Here is a 6,350-nt window from a genome sequence, read left to right as displayed (position 1 = left end):
GTTACTACGAGACATGTTACATTTGTTATTCTCTAACGTTCCAGTAGAGGGAGCCATACATGGATTGTAAATGAGCCTAAACACCTAAGTTGCTTTTGGAGACAAAAAAATAAATAAAACATCAATACAATGCTTTTATGAGTATTTAAAGGGTTAGGTATGGGCTTTTTATTTATATCAATTCTGTAATTCAAAGTTGACTACTTTGTCCTTCAGCTTCAGGCAAGCTAACGACAAATGCAATTTGAGGCAACACCCAGGAGTTGTTTTTTTTTGTTTTTGGATGTCGGGTCTTCATTTTGAAAAATTTAAGATTAGTTTTCAAAGATTGTTTAACTAGAAAATCCAGGACGGAAGTAGGCTATCATCCTGCACATAAAAAATGTGAGATTGGTTAATTAAACGTATAGACCTAAACCGCATTAGGTACACAAAAATGAAAGGTGTTTTTTTTTTTTTTTTTTTTTTTTTTTTTAACAGCAAGCCAAATCGGTTTACCCCAAATCTTACATTAAGGGATTAAGTAAACATGCAATTCGTGCACCTGCTGAAATTTTTATGAAGTGAATAAAAACTTGGGAATTCACATCATGGTTGTTGTGTTTTGGTAATAAGTTCATAATATATCATTCAAACATCATCTGTGCAGACTTGTCAAATGTAATCAGGCTGAAAGCTAGGTGATGCATTGCTGCCTCACACATATTTAGGCTTTTATTTATTCCACTTTCCATAATTATGTTGTTAAAACGACATCTTTTACTGGTTATAACAACATATTGTCATAAAAAACATTAAGGTTTGTTGTTGTCTGAAATGTGATAATGTTCCAAAACCAAAGCATTCCCTTAAACCAGGGGTGGGGAACATTGATCCTATTGGCTGGAGGGCCTTTAGCTCCTCCAACCCTATTCAAACATACCTGAACAAGCTAATCAACGTAACACGACCGGCTGGAGGCGTGACGTGTGGGCGGAGCCAGGCACGTGCACAGGTAGGGCTCAACCTGTGCAGAGCACATGCCCTTTTGGCCCTTACACTCCGAAGTGCCCTTTTTTTTGATCAATGCTACTGGTCACCCTTTACGTCTGTCTGTCTGTTTTACAAATATTTAGCAAATGAAAGTTCTTAAAACGAGCTTGTGTAAATCTTATTCGATCCTCAAGCTGTCAGTAAGCTGATAACTCCGCCCCCTCTATATTCATTAAATCAACTGAAGTTCCACAGCAGCCGCACAGTAGACAACAGCTGAGCTGAACAAAATTTTGCGAAGGGTAAATACATATCTTGTTGTTTTAATAAGTACTACTAAACACTATATCTATAAAGGCTCATATTTTATTTATTTGATGTCTGACTGACTCACTGACTGAGACATGTGGGACGTCGCCTGAGAGAGAGGGCTAGCATTTGCCATCTAGTCATAGCCAACACTTAAATAGCCTGTGCATACAGTTGCATTTCATCTTTTATAAAATGCTATTTTGGCCAAATGCATTTTACCACAGGAAAAACTGAGCGCTCCGTCTATATAGCTACAAAATCTAGTTTGTAACCTGTAACATTAGATGAAAATGTAATGTGATGCCGGTGTTCTGTCGATTTGTCCTACGCTGTCAGATTTTCCTACCTCCCACCAAAACAGTGGGTAGTACAATTCCACAACGAAAATTCTACTGTAAAGTTATGGTTTATTAACGTCTACACCTACCACAACCCTATCATACCCTTACAGTACTGCAAATACAGTAATTATGTGTTATATTCGCGGTTGTAGCTAAAAGGGATACAGTTACAGGAAACCAACAATAAATAATATTTTCTACCAATTAGATTGCGTTTTTGTTAAAGTCTACACCTACCCCAGCCCTAAACCTACCCTTACAGTAATGCAGATACATTAAATATCGTTGTTTAGCATGAGACAAAGGACGCGATATTGATGTGCGCGTGCGCAGTACACCCGCGTAGGAAAATCTGACAGGGTAGGATAAAATGTCAGGACACCTGTTGGGGCAGGCGCCGTCGCCGTTTTATTGACGGACAAAAAAAAAAAAAAATCACATTTTCTGGCCAAAAACAATATATTGATTAGCAATACAACAACATATAATTTGTTTTTACCATCGGAAAATCATAACAGGTGCGCCCCCGCGCTGTTTCGTACTGGAACTTACACAAAGCGACGAGTGATCCTCGTCACCTACATAACTATATTTCTAATAAATTTCTTCTATGATTTATGATTGCTGATACACTTAATTTATTAACATTTAGGATAATCACGTGATGGTATACTCTCCGCTCGTCCTCACATGTATAAAACGTTGTAAAACATGGTTTTACTACAGTAATAAGTAATACAGTAAGTTAATAACTAAAAAAAAATTACAGAAGATCACTGTGAAATCGTTATATTTTATCATGCAGAATGTAATTCATGATTCATTCCAAGGGTTCATTTATTTGATCCAAAATACAGCAAAATCAGTAATATTGTGTAATATTTTTACAATTTTAAATAACTGTTTTCTATTTGAATATATTTTAAAATGTGATTTTATTTTCGTGATCAAAGCTGAATTTTCAGCATCTTTACTCCAGTTCAGTTCTCTTCAGTGTCACGTGATCCTTCAGAAATGCTTTTCACTGCAACTGTAGTTTTCACACTTTTTATTTATTTTTTTATTGCTGGCATATTTTAGGGAAAGTGTAGTGAATAAGAGACCTTCAAGCGACCAACATCCCTGGTCCACCACAGTGTCAAATTTTGCCAGGTACATGGCTCACAGAAGGTTGATGTTGTAATTAGGGTTAAAGAAGCCCTTAAAACCCTGTTTATCTATATTATCTAATTATCTAATATTATTATTATGGTTGTTATTAATCGTCAATAAATCTAAAGCTTTTGAGACTATTATTTTGTGTTATTGAATTTGTCATGAAGATGTGACCATTTCTTCCTTTTATGCAGGCTTACTAAATAATCTTGATATAAAAAAGGGAGGGGGGTGCCCTTTTTCAGTTTCAGCACATGCCCCTCAAAAGGTCTGTGCATGGCCCTGGGCGGAGCTAAAGAATCACGAGCGCCAGTAGGCTTTTGCGTTGAGAGAGCATGTGGAAACTGATATTACCGTGAGGGAAAAACCATCATCCAAAACAAACCATGGCTTACAGTCAGATTCAGCCGTTTATTTATGATCCAGAATCAGATCCCGAGGCTGAAACTGAACGAGAGCAGCAGCAGAAACGACTCGCTCCGTGCGGGGCTCGAACCCGGGTCTCCGGCATGGGAGGGGACGCACTAACAAGGAGGCAGAGATATTTTAAGCAGTTTTACTCACCGCCTGCGGTTCCAACACACGATCGTGACCCTTCTTCGTTGGGATTGCATCATCCTTAAGAAATAAACGATACGCAAATCCGTCGTCAAACTGGGCCTTGTTTGTAAAACAAGCATCTTCGAAATGCAGGGAACAAACACAAACACTTGCACAACTGCGTTGATGCTCTGTAAAAATAAACTCCATCCACTGGTCCCTTAATGCTGTTTTTTTTTGGTAATCTGTGCAGGGTTGTCTTGCCCTGGCAAATAAAAACACACTTCTTTTGTGACATTTCGCAACGCTCTCGCTCTGATCAGTGAGTGAATGAATGTCTGTGCTCAGCCTCACAGTGCTCTGCTATACGGGAGCGCGCGCTCTTCCGGCAGAAGTGCTCTTAGCACCCATATAAGGAAATTCCGCTCCATCTAACGTCACACAGAGCCATACTCGAAAATTTTTTTGTATAGCTTTACCATTTTGCATTTCAAGATTACTTTTTAGACTTAATGTGCAAACCTAAATCTATGTTTAAAAATTAAGGTTCACATTTCACAGATTTAGTAATATAATATTTCTTCCAAACAGGCTACTTATAATAACATTTAGTTTTTTTTTTTTTTTAAATCTATGCTCTATAGAATGACCATAAATAAAAAAAAATTAAAAAAATTATGAAATGTCAACAAAAGCTTTATTTTGCACGACTGTACATATAATCAGGCATGTTTTGCATTACTACTTTAAAATGCATAACAGCGATTAATGATTATGTTTATTAGAAGAAAAACAGATTTACATTAAGCAAACATTGAGGAAACATTTACATGAAAAATTTCAGTTCAAGATTTATCTGAAGGATGTTGTTTACTGATTGTAGGGTGCTGATATCACATGTTCTTCACTTTACAATAGCTCATTCATCTGCAGGCTATTTCTTCTGCAGACTCCTAAAAATCATCAGAAACAGCTGACAGTGTTTGTTATGTCTGTGTCTGTTTATTATGTTAAAACAAAAAGCGTGACAGAGAACTATTCATATTGTATGGACAAAATATAATATTAAAAATATTAAAGCTTTATATTAACCTGTTTTCAACAGCCTTCATGATGTATTTCTGTATGAATTTAGATTCTGGATTCAAGCATTTCTGCCTTCTATTTTTCAGAGTAACACTACAAAAACATGACAAAATACACTGCATTATTATTTATAACCTATTTAAACAGATGTGCAATATTTAGATAATATCTGTATGTAAATAACAGTATACAGTTACACAATCTCCTGGGTTTTACAAGAGGGACTTGGTGAAATAATTTAAATCTTCTCAATCAGTTTTGAAAGAACCATGTTCACACCTTTGTCAGCACAAAAACACCTGCCCTTCAGAAATCTAGCCTGGCCTGGAAGAGAAAAACAGTGCATTTTTTTTTTTACCATTATCTACAACAACCTGCCATGCAGGGTTCACAATATAAATGCACAGTATGAAAACTACATTTGCATTTCTTAAATCTGCAAACTTTAGAGATCAAACTCACCTTCCACCTCTACAACAAGCAGGCAGCCTAGAATAACCACAGCTGTAACGATTTTCATGGTAATAATCTTCAGTTTTCACCTCCCTAATGGCTAGTTAATGAAGTTGTGTATGATTATGAAGTTCAGCTACTTTGTTTTTATGCTTTTGTAAGGGGTTTTCCCTCCCTGAGAATTTTTAAGTTTTTGTTTCTGGTCCTGCATCTGTATTTGTCTCGTTTCTCGGAAACACTTTCTTTTCATGCATACTTGACCTTTCCAAGAATGAGGAAGGAATCATTCAAATTATCATTTTATTTGGTCAATATTAGACTATTATAGCAAGTAAATTATTTTGCAATATTAGACTATAATTGTAATATTAGACTATAATTGCAATATTAGACTATTGTTACAATGCAAAGCAATAGACCATTAAAACATTAAAAACATAGCTGTATACCAACCTAAGAATTTTTTTCAATTATGTACATAAGAAATTATGTAATGTGCAAACCTGGCAACTGTAATGTGTGTTTTCTATCATCTGTTTTAAATCAGAACTAGGGATGCCAGATTGTGAATGAATGTCTGCCAGATGGGTTTGCACAAAGGTCTGGAGCTGTTAGTAACGAGATGTTTTACAAGGCAAAAAAACAAAACAAAAGGAGTTGCAGGATGAAATAAATTTTTACCTTTAATACTTTGTTTATAGGTAAACTCTTGTGTATACAGCTTTTGAACAACGCTGTACTACAGGTAAAGGAAATTTATATCCATCCAATAGAATAAAAAAAAAGAGTATAAAAATATAAAGAAATGTTTTTGAAACATTTTTGAAAGAAGTGCTAAACATTCCTAACAACTACTTATTCACAAGTGAATTGCTATCAGGCACATGACATTTGAATTTCTTGCTAGTGAATAATAGTCAAAAGTTGGTGAATAATAGTCAAAAGTGACTGAAAGTATTGTATGTAAAATGTATGTCCCTTCCTTGTAAATTGAACTATTGTATACATTGTGCTGCTGTTGTTGTCTGCTGAATATCAGACATCACAGTGTGGTGATAGTAACCACAAACTAGTACACAGACCCACACTTCTATTTAAATAGATGTTCATAGGACAGTGGTTAGTTAGTTACTCTCACTACCCTTGTTCATGTTCTACTTTAAAGTCAAAACAGTGATTTATTGAAATACATAAACATGGGAAAACCCCTTATAAGACTGGTATAATTATTGGTATAAACAGCTGTTTTTTATGTTTATGTTTTGTTTTTTTAGGAATATTAATATTGTGAAGAGAATTTAAATACAAATTTAAATTTAAATTCAAAAGTTTGGGATCGGTAAGATTTCTAATGTTTTTGAAAGAAGTCTCTAATGCTCACTAATGCTGAATTTATGTGATCAAAAAACAGTAGTTTTGTTGAAAATTATTACAGTTTAAAATACCTGTTTTCTATTTCAAAATACTTTTAAAAAATTATTCCTGTGTTGC

At 35.0% G+C, this 6,350-nt stretch overlaps 1 long non-coding RNA gene across 1 annotated transcript; it reads right to left on the bottom strand.

The window, feature by feature from the left end:
* Positions 1-3,235: 3,235 nt before the first annotated feature.
* On the bottom strand, positions 3,236-4,999 carry LOC127958548 (uncharacterized). Its single transcript, XR_008154048.1, has 4 exons — positions 4,869-4,999; positions 4,604-4,730; positions 4,413-4,499; positions 3,236-4,273 (listed from the first exon to the last, which is right to left on the bottom strand). It is a non-coding gene; the product is annotated as an uncharacterized LOC127958548 (long non-coding RNA).
* Between the last annotated feature and the right edge of the window lie 1,351 nt (positions 5,000-6,350).

Source organism: Carassius gibelio, chromosome B5, assembly GCF_023724105.1.
Source record: "Carassius gibelio isolate Cgi1373 ecotype wild population from Czech Republic chromosome B5, carGib1.2-hapl.c, whole genome shotgun sequence".
NCBI classification, from domain to species: domain Eukaryota; kingdom Metazoa; phylum Chordata; class Actinopteri; order Cypriniformes; family Cyprinidae; genus Carassius; species Carassius gibelio.
This window is presented reverse-complemented; position numbering and strand designations above follow the sequence as displayed.